The 27,320-nt window shown below is 41.3% G+C and overlaps 1 protein-coding gene across 1 annotated transcript in view; it reads right to left on the bottom strand.

Moving 5' to 3' along the window:
- Positions 1–21,864, bottom strand: part of SLX4IP (SLX4 interacting protein) — a 193,312-nt gene extending 171,448 nt beyond the window's left edge. Inside the window, exon 1 of the mRNA XM_003810570.6 lies at positions 20,996–21,864. The gene's annotated coding sequence lies outside the window, so the exon portion shown is untranslated. The remainder of the gene's footprint in view (positions 1–20,995) is intronic.
- Between the last annotated feature and the right edge of the window lie 5,456 nt (positions 21,865–27,320).

Genomic DNA, 27,320 nt, shown 5'->3' with positions numbered 1-27,320 from the left:
AGCCAAAATCATGCCACTGCACTCCACCCTGGGTGACAGAGCAAGACTCCGTCTGAAAAAATATAAAATAAAATAAATAAATAAATAAATAAAAGCTTACTACAACATCACAACAATCAAAACAGTATGGTACAGGCTGAGTATCCCTTATCAGAAATGCTTAGGACCAGAAGTGCTTCAGATGTAGGATTTTTTCAGATTTTGGAATATTTGCACATACATGATGAGATATCCGGGGGATGAGATCCAAATCTAAACACAAAATTCACTTATGTTTCATATATACCTTATACAGATAGCCTGAATTTTATATATTTTTATGATTTTGTGCATGAAACAAAGTTTTGACTTCATTTTGACTACAGACTGTCATGTGAAGTCAGGTGTGGAATTTTGTACTTGTGGCATCATGTTGGCATTCAGAAAGTTTCAGACTTTGGAGGATTTCATATTTTGGATTTTCATATTAGGGATGCTCAACCTACACTAGCATAAGAACAGACATATAGGCCAGGCGCGGTGGCTCACACCTGTAATCCCAGCACTTTGGGAGGCCGAGGCTAGCAAATCACTTGAGGCCAGGAGTTCGAGACAACCCTGGCCAACATGGTGAAACCCTGTCTCTACTAAAAATACAAAAAATTAGCTAGGCGTGGTGGTGTGCACCTGTAATCCCAACTACTGGGAAGGCTGAAGCACGAGAATCATTTGAAACCAGGAGGCAGAGGTTGCAGTGTGGCAAGATTGCGCCACTGCACTCTAGCCTGGGGGACAGAGTGAGACTCTGTCTCAAAATAAATAAATAAACAAATATATAAATAAAAGACATACAGGTCAATTGGAATAAAATTGATAGAAATAGATCCTTAAATTTATGTTCAATTGATTTTCAACAAGGGTACTAAGATACCTTGATGGGAAAATAGTTTTTTCAACAAATGGTTCTAGAACAACTGAGTATCCACATGCCAAATAATAAAGTTAGACTGCTACATCACACTATATACAAAAAGTTAAATCAAAATGGATCATAGACCTAAATATAAGAGCTAAAACTATAAAAATCTTAGGAAAAAACAAAGGCATAAATTTTTGTGACCTTTCATTAGGCAACAGTTTCTTAGATATGATACCAAAACAGAAGTGACAAACACAATTAGTAAATTAGATTTTATCAAAATTAAAAACTTTTACACTTCAAACCAAGAAAGTAAAAAGATAATACACAGAATAGAAAAAAAATCTGCAAATCATACATCTGATGAAGGACTCATGTCCAGAATATATAAAGAACTCAACTCAATAAGAGGACAAATAATTTAAAAATAAGCAAAGAATTTGAATAGACATTCCTTCAAAGAAGATATACAAATGACCAATAAGCACATGAAAAGATGCTTAACATCATTAGCCATCAAATGCAAATCAAAACCACAATGAGATATTACTTTATACCCATTAAGATAAATAGCTAAAATCAAAATGACAAATAATAACAGATGTTGGCAAGGATGTGAATAAACTGGAACTCTCATACATTGATGGTAGGAATGTAAAATGTAGCCACTTTGCACAATAGTTTGATAGCATTTCAAAATTTAAAGAGTTGCCACATGACCCAGCATTTCCATTCCTAAGGATATATCCAAGAAAAAAAATAATAACCCCATACAAAAAAAGTATACAGGAATGCTCACAGAAGTACTACTAATAATAGTCAAAAAATGGAAACAACACAAATGTCCATCAACTAATGAACAGATAAATAAAATGTGATATATCATACAATAGAATATTATTTGGCAATAAAAAGTTAAATATTCCCCTTTACTGTGCTCAGCCAGGCAACTGCTTTTTCTCACCCTGGCAGAAACCTGGAGTATTTTCTGAAGAGGGTAAGACAGAGGATCTCGTCTGGAAAACACCAGGCACAGTAGAAGGTGGAGTCTTCTGAACAAAGAGACATTAGGGAATACAAACGGAGACCTTCCTCTGCCTGCATGCCTCTCTACCCTGCCCACACTCTCCAGACTGCAGACTGAAACCTCCCTATTCAGAGAATTGGACTAACCTAAAAGACAGTGTCTAAAAATACTGACATAGGGGTTCCTTGGGGAACAGCCTAAACAGATGGCTCTTAAGTGAAGTCCACATCCATAAGCCCCACACCCATATGCAGAGATTCTAGTCATCTTTTAATGTCCCACTCTCAAATACAAGTAAACAAGCAGGAATCACCTACCACCTAAGGCAAGATTAAATTATGAAAGAAAACCAAATACAGAAAAAAACCTATTTGGCTGAAACAAAGTATGGAGGGAGAAGAAAACATTTTTTAAGAATTATCATTAGGGAGATTGCAGATACTGCAGCCATAAAGCAAAAAATGACAGCAACAAAAAAAAGAGAACTATCAGAAGACAACAAACTAAAACAATGATAGTAGAATTTTAAAAACTTAATAGAATGGTTGAAAGATAAAGCTGATGAAATCTCTCAGAAACTTCAGCAAAAATTAAAAAAAAGAAAAGAGACAATAAATAAAAATTAAAAGACCAATATAGGAGGTCAAACACATGAAAATTAGTATGGAGACTGACCCATATTAGAGCATCTATCCCAGTGAAATTTTAGGCATTGGGGATAAAAAAAATTTTTTTTTAAGTGTGTTGGGGGGTAGTAGGAGAGTAGGAGGTGGAGAACACAATGGATCAGGAGTCAGAATTGGTTCCAAACCACCCAAAGAAATGGAGAAATATCTTCAAAATTCTGAAGAAAATTGTTTCCAACCTCAAATTGGATTTAAACTTCAGGGAAGAAAAAAAATTCTTAGACATGCAAGCTCTTATAAAACTGTTTCATGTATTTTTTCTCAGGAAGCTACTAAAGATGTGCTTCACCAAAATGAGGAAATTAAGCAAGAAAGAGGAAACAGGAAGGGTGAGACAGGAGAAAGGCAGAGCAAAGCTGAGGATCTGGTGAAAGGAGGCCTCCATGAGAGCTGTGGGTAGACCACAGGAGAAGCGCAGGTGCAGACCAGAGCAGGCCGCAGGGGAGAGGCACGTCCAGGAAGATCTACACACACACACACACACACACACACACACACACACACACACACACACACGGATGAGTTTTAGACAACCTGTGGAGAATATGAGATTGAATTAGGACAGGTACATGGAAAGCTAAACAGCAGAAGAATAACAAGGCAATGACTGATTTCCTTGATAAACAAAAACTGCAGTAAATAAAAAGAGTGCTTAATACACAGCTCAGTTACGACTAGCATTTATAGTTATAATAGCAAACATTGAATCCTGACCTAAACAATATTATGCTTACGATGATATTAGAAAAACAGGGAATGTGTGTGTATAAATATGGTGAGGGCATAGAGGTTAAACAGAGCAAAAGATCTCTAATGATGATGGAATGTTCCAGAAACAAAGTAGACCAGTAAAAACAATAACAACCACAATAGCTATAATAAAGCAAAAATACAGACAGTAATTTAGTGATCTGGATCCAATTCTTTTTTTTTAATAAAATTTTTTACGTTATTTATTTATTTATTTTCTGAGATAGAGTCTCACTTTGTCAACCAGACTGAAGTGCAGTGGCTCAATCTAGGCTCACAGCAACCTCCACTTCCTGGACTGAAGCGATCCTCCTGCCTCAGCCTCCTGAGTAGCTGAGATTATAGGTTCATGCCACCAAGCCCAGCTAATTTACATATATATATATATATATATTTTTTTTTTTTTGAGACAGTTTCACTCTTGTTGCCCAGGCTGGAGTGCAATAGCGTGATCTCAGCTCACTGCAACCTCTGTCTCCTGGGTTCAAGCGATTCTCCTGTCTCAGCTTCCCGAGTAGCCGGGATTACAGGTGCATGCCACCACGCCCAGCTAATTTATGTATTTTTAGTAGAGACAGAGTTTCATCATATCGGTCAGGCTGGTCTTGAATTCCTGACCTCAGGTGATCCGCCCACCTCGGCCTCCCAAAGTTCTGGGATTACAGGCATGAGCCACTGCGCCCAGCCTATTTTTATATTTTTTATAGAGATGGGGCTTCACCATCTTTCCCACGCTGGTCTTCATCTCCTGAGCTCAAGCAATCCACCAGCCTCAGCCTCCCAAAGTGCTGGGATTATACATGGGAGCCACCATGCCCTGCCTGGATCCAATTCTTAAGTACTAAACTCTGCCCCAAACTGAAGAACAAGGTGAAGAGAGCTCACAAGGATGGAGGAAAGGGGTTGAGGAGGACACCATAATTCACAAGCCTTGAGCATGGAACTATTTGCCTGTTGAAATTTTTAGAACAGCTCTTCCAAAAGAAATATAATGCAAGCCACAAATGTAATTTTAAGTTTTCTAGTAGTTGCATTTTTAAAAAAGTAAACAGAAACAGATAAAGTTAATTTGAATAATCTATTTTATTTTATTTTATGTTTTTGAGACGGTGTCTCACTCTGTCACCAGGGCTGGAGTGTAGTGGCATGATCTTGGCTCACTGCAACTTCCACCTCCTGGATTCAAGCGATTCCCCTGCCTCAGCCTCCCGAGTAGCTGGGATTACAGGCGCCCGTCACTATGCCCAACTAATTTTTTGTATTTTTAGTAGAGACGGGGTTTCACCATATTGGCCAAGCTGTTCTCGAACTCCTGACCTCATGATTCACCCGCCTCGGCCTCCCAAAGTGCTGGGATTACAGTCATGAGTCACCGCGCCTGGCCAATCTATTTTATTTAACCTGATATAGCCAACATGTTAGCATTTCAACATGTGAGCTATATAAAAATGTTTACATGCTTGTTGTTTTAACCAAGACTTTGAAATTCGTTATATTTCTAGGACATCTCAATTTGGACTGGTCATGTGTCAGGTGCTCAATAGACACTTGTAGGTAGCCACCATTATGGACAGCGCAGTCTGAGAGCCTTTTTTTAAACAAGAAAAACACGGCCAGGTGCGGTGGTTCACACCTGTAATCCCAACACTTTGGGAGGCCAACGCAGGTGGATCACTTGGGGTCAAAGTTCGAGACCAGCCTGGCCAACATGGTGAAACCTCATCTCTACTAAAAATACAAAAGTTAGGCAGGCATGGTGGTGGGCGCCTGTAATCCCAGCTACTCGCAAGGCTGAGGCAGGAGAATCGCCTGAACCCAGCAGGCGCAAATTGCAGTGAGCCGAGATTACGCTACTGCACTCCAGCCTGGGTGACAGAGTGATACTCTGTCTCAAAAAAATAAATAAGAAGGGCACTTATTTCTGTATCCTGAATATTTTATTTCTAAAATAAGAGTAATAATACCTAACTCAAAATTATTGAAAGGACTAAATAAAATGACATCCAAAAACACTAGGCCTGCCGGGCGCGGTGGCTCACGCCTGTAATCCCAGCACTTTGGGAGGCCGAGGAGGGCGGATCAAGAGGTCAGGAGATCGAGACCATCCTGGCTAACACGGTGAAACCCTGTCTCTACTAAAAACCCAAAAAAATTAGCCGGGCGTAGTGGCGGGCGCCTGTAGTCCCAGCTACTCAGGAGGCTGAGGCAGGAGAATGGCGTGAACCCGGGAGGCGGAGCTTGCAGTGAGCCAAGATCGCACCATTGTCCTCCAGCCTGGGCGACAGAGCGAGACTCCGTCTCAAAACAAACAAAAAAACCACTAGGCCTTCGATGAGTATTGATAATTATTATTACTCAGTCAACGGTGATTTTTTAGAAATTGGTACCCTTTGATTTTAATTTTTAATTTTTTAATGTTTGCCTCCTATGTGATGAGATCCTAATTTTTTAAATGGACAAAAATATCTTTATCCAAACCCTAAGTCATGTTAAGTATTCATTTCCATTCTCTAAATAACATAATGCACATGACTTAGAAAAATATTTAATGATGTTTATCTTAGCAAGCCCATTTAGACGCAAGTGTAAGTGGAAAAAAAGTAAGTTCCTGGGAAACCAGGCACATGTTTAAAAACAATATATATAAAGGTTGTCCTGAAAACTTTATATGAATTTTTTAAAATTACATTATTTTTGTCTAATAAACATAAAATCAGTCACCTTAAATACATTAAATCAGGCTTGAATAATCTTGCTAAGAATTAAGGAAGTCCCTAGATGAGGGTACTTAAAAAGAATACTCAAGTGGATCAGCTAGACATGGAACCAGGAAAAAGGGGACAGTTTTGTCAATAAGTAACCATCACAGGTAAAAAAAAATGTGTGATCCAATTATTTTTTAATTACACACCAGTTTTCCCATATGTACTTCTTTTCCTGAAGGACAGATAGACCAAGTGGAAGGCCAAGGCAAGGCTTTCACATCATATCTGCCTTGGATAGATCATAAATGAGCCATATTACAGTGAGGTTACTGTGATGGCTAATATTACTAATACAGTTACATTTTCACATTTTCAACTCACAATAAGGTTTTGTTTTTGTGGGTTTTTTTTTTACTTTTATCAATAAAACAAGAACAGCTACATTTACGATGTAGATTCTGAATTTTTCAAAGAGTATCATAAAAGTCCAATATCAAAAAAATGATCTCTAGGGATCTGGAACTGAAAAGCATGTATTTTTTATATAAAATAATATGGTCTGACAACGTAAAATAGGCTACCTGGGAAGAATGAAATCTATATTCTGAATATTTTAGTCTGTTTTTAATATCATAACACACTCTGCCTCAAGTTATGTAACTTTTTCACTTGTTTCCACAATGTTTGGAAATTCAAAAAGTCACAATTTTAGGGCTAAAATAGATCTTACAGACCCTCTACTCCCAGCCTTGCCATCTATTCCCCTAATGAGAACTTATGGGACCAGGCCAGCATCTCACAGCTGATGGCCTAACCAAGCGCTAGATAGAGTCTTGTCAGGTCCACTGAGGGCAAACTAGCACCATCTGTCACCTGTAGAATTGCCAAGGTCAGTGACTAATTGGGCTGTCAGGGTAGGTGTGACCTTCCTCCCTCTGCCTCACGCCAAGGTCCAAGTTCCCAACACAGAGTATGACCTCAAATGAAGCTACATGTGTAGTGGTCCTCTCCTGTTAATCAAAGAAAGAAAGAAACTCTATAGTTAATGAAAATGAAGTTTGAATTAATTTATTACTATGCTACATAATATGGCACCCTTCATAGTCAAAATATAAATAAATGAATTCTACCAAGATAAAGCCCATAACACATCTGGACAGTCAGTTGCATAGACCTTGAGCTTGCATATTTGCTAAAGTCATTTCAGATAAAGAAAACATCTTTTCTTTGGTTTATGACAGCACTAGGCATGTGCTGGGGATGAATTAAATGGTGAATTGAAATCTGAAATGAACTGAGCCAATCTGCTAAGTTCCAAATATGGTAAAATCATACTTATCTATGGTGGAAGGAGTACACACTCATATGTGAGCAGCCCTCAGAGCAATGCCTAACACTAGAGGGTACTCAAGAAAAGCCTGCTGGGTGAAAAAAATGTTCCAGATAATTGGAGCTGAGTCACTTATGCATATAACCTTTTTATTTTTTTTCTGTTTTTAGGGAAATTTTCCAAAAATATACTGAATCTTTATTAATGTTCATAAAAATACCATATATTGAATATTTATCTGATATTCTCAATTAAAGTTATCATCACACTGGGCAATCACATCGCTGCCCCTGTGAGCTGCTAGCTCCTACTCAAAGCTGCTCAACAGTAGGCCAGCGGGGTCGTCTGCCTGCTCTCGCAGGTGATCCCAGAGCTGTCAGAGTGCCTGAGTCCCTTTCTTAACTGCATTCTTAGTCTTAATCAGATAGGCCTAGAAAACTAAGAGACTAAGGCTAATGTGATGTTTTCCAAGCCACTCTTACATGGATTTGCATGGACTTCGGTGTGTGAAGGCTTTGAGCCATCTGTTTTACATAATAAAATGACTATTACCTCTACTTCAGGATTAGGGTTTCTATAATGATGAAATCACTGGGTCATGGTACAGTGCAAAGTGTCCCTTGGATTTAAGCCTCAGCATTTAATTCTTCCCACCTCAAAAAAAAACAGTGGAGTTGGAAAGGTTGACCACTATAGTCTATTCCATTTTTAAACCTCTAGAATCCAAAAATCAACAGTAGTTCAGGGTTCAAATAATGCCAGTATACAAATTCTTCCAGAGAAAAGAGTAAGAAGGAAATCATCCCACCGCTCATTTTATGGAGTACTGATAGCAAAACCAGACAAAGGCAGTAAAAGAATGAAAAATCAGTCAATTCTATGAGTAAACATAGAAGAAATAATCTAGAAGCAATTTTAATCTAGCAAACCTACTTAAAAACAAACAAACATCAGAACCAAGTGAGGTATCTGAGGAGTGCAAGGTTGGCTAAACACTACAGAAATCATCACATTAAAAAACTGAAGTAGAGGCTGGGTTCAGTGGCTCACACCTGTAATCCCAGGACTTTGGGAGGCTGAGGCAGGAGGACTGCTTGAGCCCAGGAGTTCCAGACCAGCCTAGGCAACAAAGTGAGACCCTATCTCTAAAAAAAAAAAAAAAAAAAAAAAAATCAGCCAGGTGTGGAGCCCCCACCTGTGGTCCCAGCTACATGGGAAACTGAGGCAGGAGGATCACTTGAGCCCAGGAGTTCAAGGCTGCAGTGAGCCATGTTTATGCCACTGTACTCCAGCCTGGGTGACAGAGAGAGACCCTGTCTCAAAAAACAAAAACAAAAACTGAAGAAGAAAAAAGGCATATAATCATTTCAGTAGAAGCAGAAAAAAATAAAAAGATAACATTAGAAATCTATGAATACAAAGGAATTTCTTAATCTAAAAAAAGCATCTACAAAAATGTAAAAAAATGCTTAATGATGAACCAGTAGAAACAACTTCTTTGCAACAAGTAGAAAATGTAGAACTTAAAATATCATTTAAACTAGCATCCCACAAATAAAAAGTATCTAGGAATAAAATGAAAAAAATATATATACGAGACATCCTCTGACTGATCTACTAATTTAATGCAACTCCAAACACAAACTTGAACAGGGAAACTGAGAAAGACTAAAAAAGATCAAGACACTTCTAGAAAAGGAAGAAAAAAACAAAAGATGGAGCTTGCAAAACTACTACAATGCAAGGTAAAAAAACTAACGTACTGGCAAACGGGCAGACAAACAGGCAGAGGGGGCAGACTCCACACACCAGAAACCAATGCATGCATTTATGAAACTGATGCATGCTGGGAGCAGCACTGTGAAATTAGTGGGAAATGAAGAGATGACTCATTCAATAAACTGTGGTCAAACAACTGCTCGTATCTATTTGAGAAAAAATTAAATTGGACTCTCATACAAGACTCAAAAATCAATTACAGATGGGTTAAAAACTCAAAGGTGTGAAACTAAAACCTTTCAGAGGATATTTTTATGAACTCAAAATCATAAAGGAGTTTTTTAACTAGACAGAGAAAATGTAAACCATAAAGAAAAAGAATGACAGCTTTGGCCATATTGAAATTAAAACTTTTCTAAAACTGGGAGAAAATTATTTGCAATCCATATCTAACAAAGGATTTCTATCTAGAATACATAGTCTCAAAATTCAATAGTAAAAAGCAACAGTCCAATCAGAAAATGGGCAAATGACAAACAGATATCTCACCAAGAAGGATATATAGATGGTAAAAAAGCATATGAAAAGATATTCGACATCATTAGCCATGGGAAAATGTAAAATAAAACCACAATGAGATATCACTACATATCTACCAGAAAGACAAATAAAAAACAGTAACACCAAATGCTGGTGAGGGTGCAGAGAAAATAGATCTCTCATATATCACTGGTGGGACTGTAAAAGTGGTACAGCCACTCAGGAAAAGTGACTGGAAGTTTCTTATCAATCTAAACATGCACTTACCTACAATCCAAAAATTGCTGTCCTCAGAATTTATCCCAGAGAAATGAGAACTTAGGCTCACGTAAAAACTTGTTCAAAAATGTTCATAGTAACTTTTTTTTTTTTTTTTTTTTGAGACAGAGTCGCACTCTGTTGCCCAGGCTGTAGTGTAGTGGCCCAATCTCGGCTCACTGCAACCTCTGCCCTCCGAGTTCAAGCGATTCTCTTGCCTCAGCCTCCCAAGCAGCTGGGATTACAGGTGCCTGCCACCACACCTGGCTAATTTTTATGTTTTTAATAGAGACGGGGTTTCACCATCATGGCCAGGCTGGGCTTGAACTCCTGACCTTGTGATCCACCCACCTCAGCCTCCCAAAGTGCTGGGATTACAGGCATGAGCCACCGCATCCGGCCATCATAGTAACTTTATTCTTAACAGCCACAAACTGGAAACAACCCTGACATCCTTCAACGTGTGAATGGTTAAACAAACTGCAGTACATTTATACCCTGGCATATTACTCAGGCAGAGGGAATAAACTATTGATACATGCAACTTGGATGGATTTTAAGGAAATAGGCTGAGTTTAAAAAAAAAAAAAAATCTCAGCCAGGCACAGTGGCTCATGGCTGTAATCCCAGCAGTTTCAGAGGCCAAGTAGGGCAGATCACCTGAGGTCAGGAGTTCAAGACCAGCCTGGCTAACATGGTGAAACCCTGTTTCTACTAAAAATACAAAAAATTAGCCGGGCTTAGTGGCATGTGCCTGTAGTCCCAGCTACTCAGGAGGCCGAGGCGGGAGAATCGCTTGAACTCGGGAGGCGGAGGTTGCAGTGAGCCGAGATCACGCCACTGCACTCCAGCCTGAGTGACAGAGTGAGACTCCATCTCAAAAAAAAAAAAAAGGGCAATCTCATCGGCTGGGCATGGTGGCTCACATCTGTAATCCCAGCACTTTGGGAGGCCGAGGCGGGCGGATCATGAGGTCAGGAGTTCAAGACCAGCATGGCCAACATGGTGAAACCCCATCTCTACTAAAAATTTAAAAAATTAGCCAGGCGTCTTGGTGCATACCTGTAATCCCAGCTACTAGGGAGGCTGAGGCAGGAGAATTGCTTGAACCCAGGAGGCGGAGTTTGCAGTGAGCCAAGATCGCGCCATTGCACTCCAGCCTGGGCAACAAGAGCAAAACTCCATCTCAAAAAAAAAAAAAGAAAGAAAAAAGAAAAAGCAATCCAACAGAAAAATGGGGAGAGGTGGTCCCCAGAGTAAGGTGCCCCTGCCTCCCAACAAAGTCTCTGCAGGTCTGGCAAGGCAGTAGGGGGTGGAAGGAGAGCTTCTCATCCCTTCTGTTATTTAGGCCTTGACAACCACTGTGCAACATCCAACCATGAGACTTGTATATCCTCTGGGAGCTGAGGGGCATGTCCCTCACTATTCTTTTACAAAACCCAATTAGTTGTGATATCTAAACACAGAAGAATTGACGGAGAATCTGTGGGGAACACATGTTCTCTTCCCTTACTACACGCACACAGCCTGTTATCTGGGATGGAACAGATGACAGTCATGGATGGGCCCATCCGCCTCCCATGAGAAGGAAAAATCACAACATGGTGCTATGGTCTACATGTTGGTATCCCCCCAAATTTATATGTTGGAACCTAATGCCCAGTGTAATAGTATTAACGGTGGGGACTTTGGAAAGTGATAAATAATGAGGGCTCCATCCTCATGAATGGGACCAGTGCCCTTATTTTAAAAAAGGCTCAAACAAGCTCCCCAGCCTCTCTACCTTATGTGAGGGTACAGCAAGAAGGTATCATCTTCGAAGCAGAAAGCAAGCCCAGGCCAGGCGCGGTGGCTCACGTCTGTAATCCCAGCACTTTGGGAGGCTGAGGTGGGCAGATCACGAGGTCAGGAGTTCGAGACCAGCGTGAACAACATGGTGAAACCCCACCTCTACTAAAAATACAAAAATTAGCTGAGCATGGTGGCACACACCTGTAATCCCAGCTACTCAGGAGGCTGAGGTAGGAGAATCACTTGAACCCGGGAGGCGGAGGTTGCAGTGAGCTGAGATTGTGCCACTGCAATCCAGCCTGGGTGACAGAGCGAGACTCCACCTCAAAAAAAAAGAAAGAAAGAAACCCCTCACCAGACAGTGAATCTGCTGGTGCCTTGATCTTAAACGTCCCATTCTCCAGAACTGTGAGCAATAAATTCCTATTGTTTATAAATTACTCAGTCTAAGGTATTTTGTTATGGCAGCACAGGCAGACTAAAACACATGGTGATGCCAGGAGGTCCAGACCCCAAAGAAAGGGTTATCCTGAGGACACCCCTACAACTACAGCCTCTTAAAGTACCTCTAATCTTTATCCTTGTACTTCCCCATCCCCAAACCCAACATTAGAGGTATCTGAGCATAAGTCCCCTATTCAAAACTCTTCACTGGGATTTCCCACAGCATCAGAAGCCCTTTTGTCGGTGCTTGTATTAGTCTGTTCTTGCAATGCTATAAAGAACTACCTGAGACTGGGTAATTTATAAAGAAAAGAGGTTTAACTGGCTCGCAGTTCTTCAGGCTCTACAGGAAGCATGGCTGGGGAGGCCTCAGGAGACTTACAATCATGGTGGAAGGCAAAAGGAGGCAGGCACATCCTACATGACTGGAGCAGGAGGAAGAGAGAGAAGAGAGAGGTACTATACACTTTTAAACAACCAGAGCTTGAGAGAACTCACTATACTGAGAACAGCAAGTGGGAAATCTGCCCCCATGAACAATCACCTTCAACCAGGCCCCTCCTCCAACACTGGGGGTCACAATTCAACATGAGATTTGCTCAGGAACACAAATCCGAACAACATCAGTGCCCCTGCCCAAACCTCCATCTTATGGCACAGGCAACTTCACACCTGTAATGCCACCACAGAACCAACTCCTGGCACATGTCCTTGAACATGCAGCTCCAGCTCTCCCTGCCTTCACCCATGCATGCTGCACTGTGGAGTGTCCTCTCCTAAAGCGAGTTGAGTTATCCTCTGAGACCCAACTCAGATGCCACCTGTTTCTTGGAGCCTTCTATGAACCAAGTGAATTGCTCCTTCTCTGGGACACACCTGAACCACCTCTACTCTCATGCTTAGCCCACTGAATTATAACTAACTCTGGTCCTCTCCCTGACTATAAGATTCCCAGGGACAGGGTCCATTCATCTCCTCTTTAATATTTGAGGTGTGGCACAGTTATGCATTAAAAGTTTGCTGACTTGGGTCCATTGATGTTACTAAATCAGACTGTGGTTTTTTGTTTTTGTTTTTGTTTTTTTAGATTTATACCTATTTATCCAACGTATCTTTACTGTCCCTATATTCCAAATTCCACAGTAAGCCTTCCAAAAAAGAGGTCAAGCACTCTGGACCTATTTCACCCACTTCAGTTATATATAATCATACAGCCAAAGCTGAGAGTTGTAATTCATATAAACACATACCCAGAAGATCCTAGTGTTTCATATTGAAAATAATGGGCAACAGATTAGAGGTATGGTTGAAGTTTATACCACAAAGATGATGTTTTTGGTGCATAAATGTCTTTGTCATTAAAATACTGGCATTTTAACATTCATTTAAATGGAAAAGATATTATTAGCTTCTATCTTAATTAAGTTTTACATCAAGGAACATCCTGAGGCTTTTCTAAATTTTTTTTACTGATCATTAAAAGGCAAGTGTGCACACACACACACAAAAAAAGCAACAATGCATCTTCAATGATTATTTTCCTAGGCCCTCAAAGTTGCTTTCAGGAGGATGCAACAAGCTCAGTGACCAGGTTTACAGAATAAATGTTAAAAAGCCTTTGCTACCAGAGCTGGCAATTCAAGCCTAATTCAGTGGCATTTTTATTTTGTTGCCTGTTTTTAAGAAGTGTAGGACAACCCAAAAAGATCAATTTTCCAAATATCTGAAAGTATATAATTTACGTAAGTATGCTAAGTTAGAGTATATTATAACTTACAAATGATGCCTCATCTTCTATTGTACATTCTTGAGTCCACTCTCTCAGGCCTGAAAACAAGCATTCTTTCACAAAGAGGAGACTTTGATAGGGTATGACCTACCAAAAATATGATTACATGTGTGTTTTTAGTGGAGTGAGAAAGATCCTAAGAGCCTTAAAAAATTAATTTGGGGAGGGAATGGAAGTAGATTAAACAATATCACATGGTTGTCCTGTCACTTAAATACAAAGCAGAGATAAACTCTAATAAAGAAAGTCAATGACCCTCTAGATTATTCTGTGGGAAAATCTAAGGCACTCTGAAATTCACATTTGTCTTCTTTCTAGTGTTGCTGGCCTGTGTCACAAGCAAATGCTCTCATTAAATAGACCAGAAATTAACTTTAGGTTTCTAATCTCCAGATTTCAAATTTTATCTAGGAAATTATTATGCTTCTTTCTATCATCTTAAAAAACTTTCATTAGTTATGGGAACAGAAACAGAAAACAGCAAAGGCAAAGCCCTAGAACTTCTGAAGTTACAGCTATAATTCAAGAATGAGAAATCATTTCACTGTTGTCCTCTCCCAACACATGCACCAATCTTATCACCAAAACAACCAATATCAAGGAATGAATCACAAACTTAACAAAAGACCAAGGAAAAATGACAAATGAGCAAAGGCCTCACTGGTGACCACTCAGATAAAGTCTGAAAGGCAACTTCAGTGTAAAAAAGAATTAGTTTTTGCTATTATTCAGATGGTAATTCTGAATGCCAAAGTTTACTTATAAAAAAAAAAACAAAAACAAACACGTCAGATTCAACAATGGAAAGAGGATAATGCAAGTAACAAAAAAATTAGAACTTTTAAAAATCCTTTGTCACTAAATGTAAGTCAAACATTGATACTCTACCAAGAATAATTCCATGGAACAGTCCTACCTTTTAGTTACTCTATACTCTCAACCTAGTCAGTTGACCCATGATCTGAGCCTCCCCTTCCTGCTGTGCCCACAGAAAATCCCCACCAGCCACTGCAGGGGATGCTTTACTAATAGGCAAAATCTAGTAGGTTTTCGTTGTTGTTGTTGTTTAGAGACAGGGTCTCGGTCTGTTGCCCGGGCTGCAGTGCAGTGGCGTGATCACGGCTCACTGAAACCTCAACCTCCCCAGGTTCAAGTGATCCTCCTGCCTCAGCCTTCCGAGTAGCTGGGACTACAGGTGTAAGCCACCATGCCCAGCTAATTTTTGTATTTTTTGTAGAGATGAGGTTTCGCCGTATTGCCCAGGCTGTTTTCTAAGTCCTGAGCTCAAGCACTCCACTCGCCTCAGACTCTCAAAGGGCTGGGATTACAGGTGTGACCCCACCATGTCCGGCCTGAATCTAGTTTTTATTTAATACCTAGTCAGAAACAGACATAGGCACCCACACCTGGTGCACGTCCTTAGGTTCTTGTAAAACACATCCCTTCAAATTCTGACTCTTCGTATGACCTGAGACAGGCTATTCAACTCCTTTAAGTCTCTGGTTTCCTTACATCTGAAATGGGATAATAACAGCAGTTTCTATTTCATGGCTCCTGTAAGGATTACATGAGATCAGATATGTAATTATGGGGCCTAGTGCCTGATACACAGTGGGTGCTCAGTCTCTTAAACGGAATCATTCCAACAACGAGAGCACAAGCAAACAGCACATGATCAATCCACTTTGTAACCCAAGAACTCTGATAACTAATGTTTTCCAGTCACCTTTACATAGAAAAAAAAGTTCTGATAATCATTAATAAAATAGTTTTAAAATCTAATCATTTCAAAGCAAAAACCGTTATGGTGGAGAACAGATCACTGGTTGCCAAAGGTGAAAGGGGTAAGGAGTACTACCAAGGGGTGGCAGAAGGGAAGTTGGGGAGGAAGGAGCTGATGGAACTGTTCCATGTGCTGATTTCGATAGTGGTTACAAAACACTCAATGCACTGATTAAAACTCTGAAAACTACATACCCAAGAATAATTTTATTTTACGTAAATTAAAAATAATTTTTATTTATTTATTTTTTAGTTTCCAGGTTTTTTTTGAGACAGAGTCTCACTGTGTCACCCAGGCTAAAGCGCAGTTGCACTATCTTGGCTCACTGCAACCTCTGCCTCGTGGGTTCAAGCAACTCTCCCACCTCAGCCTCCCAAGTAGCTAGGATTACAGGTGTGCGCCACCATGCCCAGCTAATTTTTGTATTTTTAGTAGAGACAGGGTTTCACCATGTTGGCAAGGCTGGTCTCAAACTCCTGATCTCAAGTGATCCGCCAGCCTCGGCCTCCCAAAGTGTTGGAATAACAGGCGTGAGCCACCGCACTGGGTCTGGAATAATTTTTAAATGCAAAAAAAAAAAAAAAAAAAAAAAAAATCCAATCTTTTCTAACTAGAAGATAAATCAAAAGTGACACAAATGAATTTCTATGTCCACGATATTGTAATAGCCATATTCTATATATTATCCTATAATTAATATGAGTCAAATCCAATTTTAAACCACCTCTGATTTATTCAAGCACAAAACGTCAATACTAAAATAAACACAAGTAACCACTTTTACATAATAGAAGCAAAAAGACTTTAGAAATATACTTACATCAACTCAAAATATAAGTGGTACTCCCCATCTCCCTGACAAAGGGGAGTTTTATGAAATTATAGGGTTGGCTTTATAGATCTCTACTTTGCTACCTTTAAATAAATAGGTTTCTTCATGTGCATGAATTATTGTCCTCAATCTCTAAAAAGTAGACTTGAGGTTTAATACAGCTTAAAGTGATTAGACATGTACATGTCAAGAACTAACAATCCACTTAAAAGTCAATGCACACATTTTGCATTTTTAAAAAGCCATGTTTCATTCACAAAACATTAATTCATAAACTACATAACAGCAAAGGTGAAGTTTTAATACAAACATGCTTTATGACTATCACCTCTTGGTTCACTGTATACAGAAGGCTTCATTACCAAATAATTAAACTTCTAAAAAAATTGTTAGGCCAGCCCCCGTGGCTCACACTTGTAATCCCAGCACTTTGAGAGGCCAAGGTGGGAGGACTGCCTGAGTCCAGGAGTTTGAGACAGGTCTGGGTAACATGGTAAAAACCCAACTCTACTAAAGATACAAAAAATTAGCCAGGCACAGTGGTACGCACCTGTAGTCCCAGCTACTCAGGAGGCTGAGGCACGAGAATCACCTGAACCCAGGAGGTGGAGGCTGCAGCGAGCTGAGATCATACCACTGCACTCCAGCCTGAGAGTGGGACCCAGTCTCAAAAAAATGAAAAAAGAGAAAAACGTTTTTAATTAAAATAAGCTAGAGAAGAACAAAGCAATGTGAGAATGAGTATTGTAAAAATAAGAACAAACCAAATGTCCATCAATTGGTGAATGTGTAAACAAATTATTATATATCTACACAGTGGAATACCGCTGAGTAATTAAAAAGGAATAAACTATCAACACTCCCAACAACAAAGACGGTTCTCAAAATAATTATGATGGCCAGACGTGTGTGGCTCATGCCTATAATACCAGTGCTTTGGGAGGCTGAGGCAGGAGGATCGCTTGAGACCAGGAATTCAAGAGCAGCCTGTATAACACAGCAAGATCCTCTCTAAAACAAAATTAAAATTAAAAAAAAAAATGATGATGATGATGATGAAAGAAGCCAGACTAACCTGTACCCCCCAAAAAGCACATACTCCAAGATTGCAGTTAGATAAAAACCTAGGAAATGTGGCCGGGCATGGTGGCTCACTCCTGTAATCCCAGCACTTTGGGAGGCCAAGGTAGGCAGATCATTTGATCAGGTAGCCTGACCAACATGGTGAAACTCCATCTCTACTAAAAATACAGAGAAAAATTAGCAGGGCATGGTGAAGGGAGCCTGTAATCCCAGCTACTTGGGAGGCTGAGGCAGGAGAATTGCTTGAACTCAGGAGGCGGAGGTTGCAGTGAGCCAAGATCGCACCATTGCTCTCTAGTCCAGGTGACAGAGGGAGACTTCATCTCAAAAAAAAAAACAAAAAACACACACCTAGGAAATGCAATGCAAACTTATCTACAGTGATAGATCAGAGGTTTCCTGGAAGAGGAGTGGCTGGAGGGATGACAATGCGGCAAGAGGAAAATTTTAGGGGTGATGGATACCTTCATTATCTTGATGAGGTGATAGTTTCACTGGCATAAACATACCAAATTGTACACTTTAATATGTGCATTAACTGTATAACAGTTATACCTCAATAAAGCTGTTTAAAAAATACTTAAAGAAAAAAAAAAGCCTCTTCCAGGCCTGGTATATTGTGTTTATATCACCCTCTTTTCTAAACAAGTTCATATCCTGAAAAGTCACAGAACTGTAATACCTTTCCCCTGGTGATTTGCATGCATAAACAAAACCTTAAAGCCCAGAAATTTAATTATCATAAAATTTAACAATAGTTAATTAATATTTACATGGCTGTGACTATGTGCCAGGCACTATTACAAGCATTTTTCTTGTATGAATTTATCTAACGCTCACATCAACCCTATTTTATAGATGAGGAAACTGAGGTAGTGAAGGGATAAGTTATCTGATCAAGGTCACAAAGCTGATTAGTAGAGGAGCTAGAATTTGAACCCAGGGAGTCTAGCTCTAGAGTTAATTTCCTAACCCATCATGCTCTACTGCCACACACAATATGAGGTATGTTAACACTAGAAGCAATGAATATTGTACTTGTAAAATACTTTTCTTTCTCACACTCACAGAATATAAACATTCACTACAATTGGCAACACCACATGAAACTAAATAAAAAACAACAGTGGCCTTATTTTCTTTTCCCAATTAATAGATGGAGGGAGGAGAAGCAGAAAGGCTGGACAACTTTCTTAGGACACAGAGCAAATAATTGGCAAGTTGACCAGTTACTGGGAAGCTGGTTCCTTACATTCTTAATCCAGATCTTTTCATGGTTTTCAAAATCCCAATTATTTTAAGTAACACCATCAGGGAGAGAAAATCTAACATAGCAACATAAAACGTAAAAGTTGTTTCTGTTTTCTCATACTCCTTACTGGCTCTTTAATTTCATCCAGAGGGTCTCAATCTCCGCAGATACAGGTCTGGAGTCTGTTTTTAAAGCTCCCAGGTGATTGTTACGTGCAGCCAAGGTTGAGAACTCTTGATTTAGTCTTCTCATTAAAGAAAGACAGAAGGCAGCTGGGTGCAGTCGCTCATGCCTGCTTTCCTGAACTTTGACAGACCAAGGCAGAAGGATCGCTTGAGCCCAAGAGTTGGAGGTTACAGTGAGCTATGATCCCACCACTGCACTTCAGCCTGGGCAACAGGGTTATACCCTGTCTCAAAAAATAAAAATAAAAGAAATAAAATAAAATGGGAAGACAGAAGAAAGCAAGGTGCCACAAAAAGCTTTGGTAAACCAAGGCCCAAGGTTTTCCAAGTCAGTATTGAACTGCTGTCCACATGAAAACTTTTGAGTTCAACTTTTAACAAATTAAAAGTACAAATATACATACAAGATATGAGAAAGCAAGAAGCACAGTAAACAACTTCAAAAAAAAAAAAAAAACGCAAACCAGTGGTAAATTGGATGCTAAGACTTACAGAGAAAACCCTACATTTCAGATGTTATAACAGAAATTACATAAAAGTATATTGGGATGACAAAATCTCTTTTCAACTTTTTGGAAAGCTAAATTGACGCCCTAACATCAAGTCAATGAACTAAAAGCACAGAAAAACCTGTCAAATATCCACTGCATTTAGAACATGCAATAAATTGATAATACACTGTGAATCTAGTTAAGAAGCACGGGTTGAATAAAGAATGGGCCAGGCCGGGCGTGGTGTCTCAGGCCTGTAATCCCAGGACTTTGGAGGCCAAGGCGGGTGGATCACCTGAGGTCAGGAGTTCGAGAACAACCCGGCCAACATGGCGAAACCTGTCTCTACTAAAAATATAAAAATTAGCCGGGGGTGGTGGCGCGCGCCTGTAATCCCAGCTACTGGGAACGCTGAGGCAGGAGAATTGCTTGAACCCGGGGGGCGGAGATGGCAGTGAGCCGAGATCGCGCCACTGCACTCCAACCTGGGCAACAGAGCGAGACTCCATCTAAAAAAAAAAAAAGCAAGAAAGGGCTGTATCTTTAGCCCATGCCCTGAATCAATGTTCCTTGAACTTTAAGGTACACTTCTTGAGGAAGATTCTGATTCAGCAGCTCTGGGGCGAGAGGCATGAAGTGTAATTCTAACAAGCTCCCAGGGGATGCTGATGCTGCTGGTAGGTGAAACGAACTTGGAGCAACAAGGCCCTAAGTAACTGGAATATTAGTTTTAACGCTAGCCAACTGGCTTACAAATATCGTTATGTCTAGGATCCAAGAAGTAAGTGTCAATACCATTAATTCCTACACCCGGCCAAAAAAATTAAAAACTAAAAGTAAAAAAAAATAGTTCAGGGGAAGGAGAAAGCAAATACTTGTTTATACAGTCTAGCAGTGCTAAGAACCACAAAATACTGTTATTTGTCTCAACCTAGTAGATGTCAAGGTGATAAAATGTAGGCTCCATGAGTTAATGGATTTTTTTTTAGCTAACTCCTGAATCCTTATGGCCTAGCACAAATTAGGTACTCAAGAAATGCACTGAATAAATGAACGAATGGGAAGTATATACAAACGCAATCTGTATTTACCTCACATCTCCAAAAATGTCTGGGAAGGGAGAGGTATTTGTACTGCTGGATGCAGGTAGCCATGATTTGATACAAATACCTGGCCCATCTACTGCATTCCCTTTGTCCAAGACAGTTAACTTTCCTGAATAATATCTCCACCGTAATGCCCATGCTCATGGCATCCTGATGTTTAGCAACTTTTTGGCTTTTTGAAAACAATGAAGAAAGGTGGAAGTACAGGGAGAAGGATTCGGAAAAGTCTCAAAAAATCAAAGCAAAAAACCAGGAGGGAGGAGATGGGCAAACAGTTCAGTTCACTTGAAAGAACATCTGAGGTTGTCAGAGGTCCATGTGCTTACCTATGATGGTGGCGGGGTTTGGGCTCGGGCTTTTATATGTTTTGTTACTGTCCAGGGTCACTGGCGGAGTAGTGCCTGGCTGTGGACACCCGGACTACACAGGTAGCCGGAACTGCAGCCAACCTTCAGAAGCTTAAGGGAAGCACTTTCGCGCTTACTTCCTCCTTCCCAGGGTCTCCGCGCGCGTTTGGGAACTCAGCCGCCGCCCAAACACAAAATAACCTGGGCAGCTTCGCTGCTGGATTGAGGCCACAGCCAGGATTTAAGATGGCAGCGAAACACTTCGATGGCCCGTGGAATCTGCCCAAAAGAAAAATGGCCTCTGTTCAGAATATCGCGGCTTTCAAAGTGGGCCCAAAACAAAAATGGCGCCGGACGCAGGCTACTTAAAGGCTGGGAACCCAATGACTCTGATTAGCAAGTAACGAATCATGGTAACTCACGGTGCTAGGCAGTTGAACTGACCGAGAGAAAAAAAAACGCTTTTCTGTGGTATGATTTCTTAACATTGGAAAATGACTAGTTCAAGAATGGAACATATATTCGGTGCGAAAGATTGTGGGAAAGGAAAGGTAGCTTTCACAGTGCCGGATAAATTTTAATGAAAATAGCCATGTTTGAACATAACTTCCTATATATTTTTTAATGTTAAAAGAGAATAAAAGGTTTGTGCTGGAACCCAGAAGCAGGATGGGGAAATGCCAGGTGAATTATCTAATCTGTGAAGAGTACGAGCTGTAAAAGTCCGCGCTTCCCTGTAAGCCCTCAGGAAGGACTGTGGGCTGATGCTTTAGTAGAAGGCAACTAGCTCTCACGGCGCATGTCCGTTTTCCAAACCCGATCCCGGGAGTTACTGGTGGGTAAAAATCCTGATTTTCCAGACAACCGCACAGAGAGGCGGGATACTGGCGCTGAGCGACAAATCCAAGCGCTTTGTGATTGGTCATGTCAGGACAGAGAGCAGAGCGCCGTGGACTATTTCTTTCTTTCATTCAATAAATCATTGTTAAACGCTCACCAAAAGGCAGAAGCTGTGCCATTTTGATATGTTATTTAAATTTTATGCGTTCTTTTAAAATTTCAGTTTCAACAATTTGCTGGAATATACGCTGAATAAATTTCGCTCCCCGTTTTTTCCGGTGACGGCCGCAGTTGGCTGGAGCTTCACGGAAAACCCGGAGAAGCGGAGTGGGGGCGGCCCGGCGCCGGCCGCAGAGCTGCGCGTGCTCCGTGCCCTCGCGCGACGCGAAGGTTGCCGGGATCCGCGGCAGCAGCGACTGCTTGAGATCTGTTTCTGGGGCCTCTGGCGGTGGCGGCCTGGGGCGGCGCGACGGCTGGTGGGCAGGTGAGAGCGCTGGGACTTTAGGTGGAAAAGCCCGCTTTGTGTCCGGCCGAAGAGAGGGGAAGGGGCTTGTAGGCGCCTCCCTCTCCACCCCCAAAGGTCACCGGTGTCCTCACTGAAGGATATTTGAGGGCGGGGATAAGGAGGAGGCTGGCTCTCTGTAGGAGGCCAAAGACCGACCTCTGAAATAGCTGCCGATGGTAAATGTTGCGGTCGGCACGGATGCGGGCGGCGAGGTCTTTCCGCCGGTGGGGAGAGCTGGAGGAGTGGCGCCTCACCACGCTCCCACCTGCGCTGCCGCCTTCTACGCCGAACCTGTGACTCCCCGTCCCCTCCCTCGCTGGGAGGGGCTCCGTGTGCCCCTGACTGTCTGGAGGGTGCACGGTGTACCCCAGGCTGTCGGGAGGTGGGGGCCGCCCTCCGACGGCGTTAGAGACGTTGTGCAGCGTGGCCCTGCCACCTACGTGAAAGCAGCCGCGGGGCTTGCAGGGCTGTGGACCTTGTAGGGATGACCCTCTAAGGTCATGCTCGTCTCCCTCCCCGATAAGACCATACCCAAATCCTGTTGCCGTTTCAGAGACTCAATATGACGGTTTCATTCATTCATTAACATCTTCAGTTTATCCATAAACAGATATACACGTGTCTACAGCACTGCCGAGTTAGTAGATACGGCAGTGACCAAGACGGACTTGCACGGTCCTGACTCCATGTTCTAGTGATGGGGGAGAAACAATACGCTCCCTATCCATGAGTTGCGCATGTGTGAATTCAACCAACTGCGGATAGAAAATATTTTGGGGCGGCGGGGTTTGGTGGCTCACCCCTGTAATCCCAGCACCTTAGGCTCCCGAGGCGGGCGGATCACTTGAGTCAGGAGTTTGGGGCCAGCCAGGCCAACGTGGCGAAACCCGGTATCTACTAAAAGTACAAAAAAATGAGCCGGGCGCAGTGGCGCACGCCTGTAATCCCAGCTACTTGGGAGGTTGAGGCAGGAGAATCGCTTGAGCCCTGGAGGCGGAGGTTGCGGTGAGCGGAGATCACGCCACTGCACTCCAGGTTGGGCGACAGAGACTCTATTTAAGAAAATAAATAAATAAAAACATTCTGGGGGAAAAAAGATGGTTACATCTGTACTGAACACGTGCAGACCTTTTTTCTTGTCATTCCCTAAACACTGCAGTGTAACAACTACTTACATAGCATTTAACGTTGTATTAGGTATTATAAGTAGCCTAGAGATTATTTAAGGTACATGGAAGGAGGTGGCAAGTTGTGTACAAAACTACACGATTTGATTTTTTTTTTTTTTTTTTTTTTTTTTGACAAAGAGTCTCGCTCTGTCGCGCAGGCTGAAGCTGGATCTCTGCTCACTGTGCAACCTCCGCCTCCCGGGTTCAAGCAATTCTCCCTGCCTTAGCCTCCGGAGTAGTTTGGGATTACAGGCACCCGCCACTGCACCTGGCTAGTTTTTGTATTTTTTAGTAGAGATGGTGTTTCGCCATGTTGGCCAGGCTGGTCTTGAACTCCTGACCTCAGGTGATCCACCCGCCTCGGCCTCCCAAAGTGCTGGGATTACAGGCATGACCCACGGCGTCTGGCCTACTACACAATTTTTAAATCAGGGACCTGAGCATCTGGATTTGGGTATCTATCATGGGTCCTGGATGCAATCCCCCAAATACTGAGGGGTGATTGCGCATTGATATTGAGCAAGATGTTTCTAGATTGTCCTAGGTTGGGTTTCCTGAGAATCAGACTCTGAGGAGATTTAGAGGCAGGACATTTACTAGAGAAGACTTTTTGGATGATTACCAAGGAAGAAAGGAAGCAGGATTGGGCAATAGAAAAAGTTAAGCTGCAGTGAAGTCTCAAGGATGTTCTCCACCAGTCCCACAGGAACTCTAGTGCTGGGTTGGCCCTTCAAAGTTGAAGAGAAGGGCCAGGCTTTTATACCCCTTGATTGATCTGTCGTTGGATGTCTGTTTCCCTGGAAAGGGCCTAACTTCAATTCTCTTCAGCCAAGTCAATCATGGACGGAGGCTGGCAGCCGAGGTCTGTCTCAGCACTTCCAGGAGCTGGGGAAATAAGCCTTTCATTCCTTAGGGGGGTCAGGGTGGCACGTCACAGCATTCATCACAAAGGTAGGGCTTTGAAGGAAACACATGTGCTAGAGAATAATGGGGAGGGAGAGGGAAAACACTTTAGGTTGAGTGCTGAGAGAAAGGCTCTCTGAGTAGGTGACATCTGAACTAAGAGCTGAAGCAGAAGAATAAGCCATCCTCTGTGGACCAAAGGGGACAAGAATCTCTACTTTTCTGCTACGCACTAGGAATATATCAGAGAAGACAAGTGGCTGCTACCTTCTGTTATCGTGGGTGGCAGTGACTAGTTTTTCTAGATCTTGACTCCCTGCCATAACTAAAGATGGAGTAAGTAAAAATGGATTGAGACTAATTCAGAGGAGAATAGAGGAAAAAATGAGAACTATGATTTTGAAAAATGAGTCAACTTGGTAAAGACTTTATGCAGTTTTTTGTGCGGGTTTGGTTTGGTTTGGTTTTTTGACCCTATACAGCATTGAGTTATGTTTTATTAAGATTGTCCCATTATCTTCTCAAACCTGTATTCTCCTTGAGGACAAGAATCATGCCTTACTCTTCTTGGTAGTTCCCCCCTGAGGCTAGTAGTCTTGCTAGCACCTAATAGACACTAAGTGAGCATTTGGATAGAATTAATCTTGTACATATTTGAAGTGAAAATTGCTAATCCCTAAATATTGTGAATGTGGGATACATGACTGTGTTTGGATTTGTCTTTATAGCATTTCCTCACCTTATAAGTTGGAACCCAATTTTAGTCAAAATATTCGATGATAATATATAATTGCTTTGATCAAGCAGGAACCTCCAGGGGTGCCTATTTTTATATATGATTCGTATAAGATAATATACTCCCAATAAAAGTAATGGCTGCCGTGTATTGAGCACTTCCCACATGCTAGGCACTGTACTAAGCTATGAATATATATAGTTCTTTTCATAATGTGGCCCCCTATTTCAGATCATGACATTGAGGCAGGAGAGAAGTAATTTGTCCAAGACCATAACTAATTTGTGATGGAGGTTAGACTTTGATTCTCCCCATTACTCAATGCTTTTGCTCTTATGTAAAACGTTGTTTCAGACCAACAGCGTGTCTGAAAATGTAGACCAAGTTTCAGTCATTGTAGGATTCTCACATTTGATCACTTGGCTGCTCTATTAACTGTTATTAGAGAAACAAACATGAAATTTTTCACCCTGTCTTTGCTTCTTTGCTCTGTATCAGTTTTCTGACTTCCTTCACAGCTTTCCTGGCTCTCACTTTAGAAGCTTGACAGTTATCTGTCCTATAATATCCTAGAATCTAATTACGAGATTCACTACCCTAGTCAAACCCCAAAGACCTCTGAACCTCTCTTTTGAGACTGGGTATTTTTATTCTTAGCTAACTAACTGAAACTGCCCAGAGAAGTGGGCCTTCCTTTATGGGGACCACTTCCCTTAGTTTGGGCATTAATTCTAATCCTCTCCAGTTCTTGCTATACTACAGGTTAATTCCAGTAATGTTTTTTTTCTTTTTGACATAATCAAAATAATAATAGCTAACAATTACTGAGCCCAGACAAAGTGCCAAGTGTTGTGATAACTGCACAGCAAGCTTATGATATGGATGTTATTATTCACATTGTACACACAATGGAACTGAAGCACAGTGAGATTAAGTGACTCATCCAAGGCCACACAGCCAGTTGTAAAGTGGTAAGTGAAGATTCAAAGCCAGGTGGTATGAGTCCACAGCTCATCCCTTAATCACTACATGACAATGCATTCTTACAAAAATGATTTAAAGTGCTTGACTTTCTGAAAACTGGTAGGCAGGATCTAGATCCTAGTGGATTTTTCTTTCTGCTGTACTAAGAAATTTAGATTTCACTCTAGTCAAAAATGTCACTAAAGGCTTTTAAGCAAAGCAGGAATACAACCAGATTTGTTTTTGTTTTTGTTTTTGTTTTTTGCAAGATGGCTATATTAAAAGTGTAGAGAATGGATTAGTGGATGTAGACTGGAACAGTGGGTCTCAAACTTTAGCTTCAGAATTACCTAAAGAATTAATTAAAACACAGATTACTGGACTCCACCCTAGAGTTTCTGACTCAGTAGGTCAGGAGGGGCAGCTTGATAATTTGCATTTCTAATAAATTCTCAGGTGTTGCTAATGGCACTGTTGAGAGGACCACACTTTGAGAACTACTGGAATCGAAGCAAGGAGGTCATGTGAGGGCGCGAGGGTCTGGACTGTGACCCTAGTGGGGAGGGATTATGTAAAGAAACACTTATGTCAAATGGCAGGATGTGCTGAGTGAGTTGAGGAGGAGCATGAGGAAAAGGGCAGAGTCCAGTATATCCAGATTTCTGAATTGAATGGCTTAGTAGATAATGCTTTTTGTTAACGAAACAGGAAATCCAGGTGGAACAGCAGTTTGGGAGGGAAAGAGGACTTATTTTTATATGAGATGAATTGAGACTATTTGTGGGGACGGTTAGTTCAAAGGTGTACAGTAGCAGTTTATTATGTGGGTCTAAGCTGGAGATGAACGTGTGAGAGCCAGAGTGGATGCATGATCATAGAAGTTTGGGGATTGAATGAGACCGCCCAGGAAACAAACACTACCAAAGACAGATCTTTGATAAGGATGAATAGGTGGATGGAAACCAGCAGGCTATTAAAGGAGACTAAGAAGGAACAGTATAGAGTCCTGAGTACTTAGGAGTCTCAAGAACACATCAAAAGGCTACCGAGAGATTATGTAAGGGGAAGGATTGGTGATATTTATGGTCAGAACACTCCATGGAGAATGAAACAAAAGCAGATTGCTTGGGTTTGAAGATGGAATGGGAAGTGACTAGGAAAAGATGCATTATTTGAAAGGAAAGAGAT

The sequence above is a fragment of the Pan paniscus genome, chromosome 21 (assembly GCF_029289425.2).
Source record: "Pan paniscus chromosome 21, NHGRI_mPanPan1-v2.0_pri, whole genome shotgun sequence".
In the NCBI taxonomy this organism is placed as follows: domain Eukaryota; kingdom Metazoa; phylum Chordata; class Mammalia; order Primates; family Hominidae; genus Pan; species Pan paniscus.
This window is presented reverse-complemented; position numbering and strand designations above follow the sequence as displayed.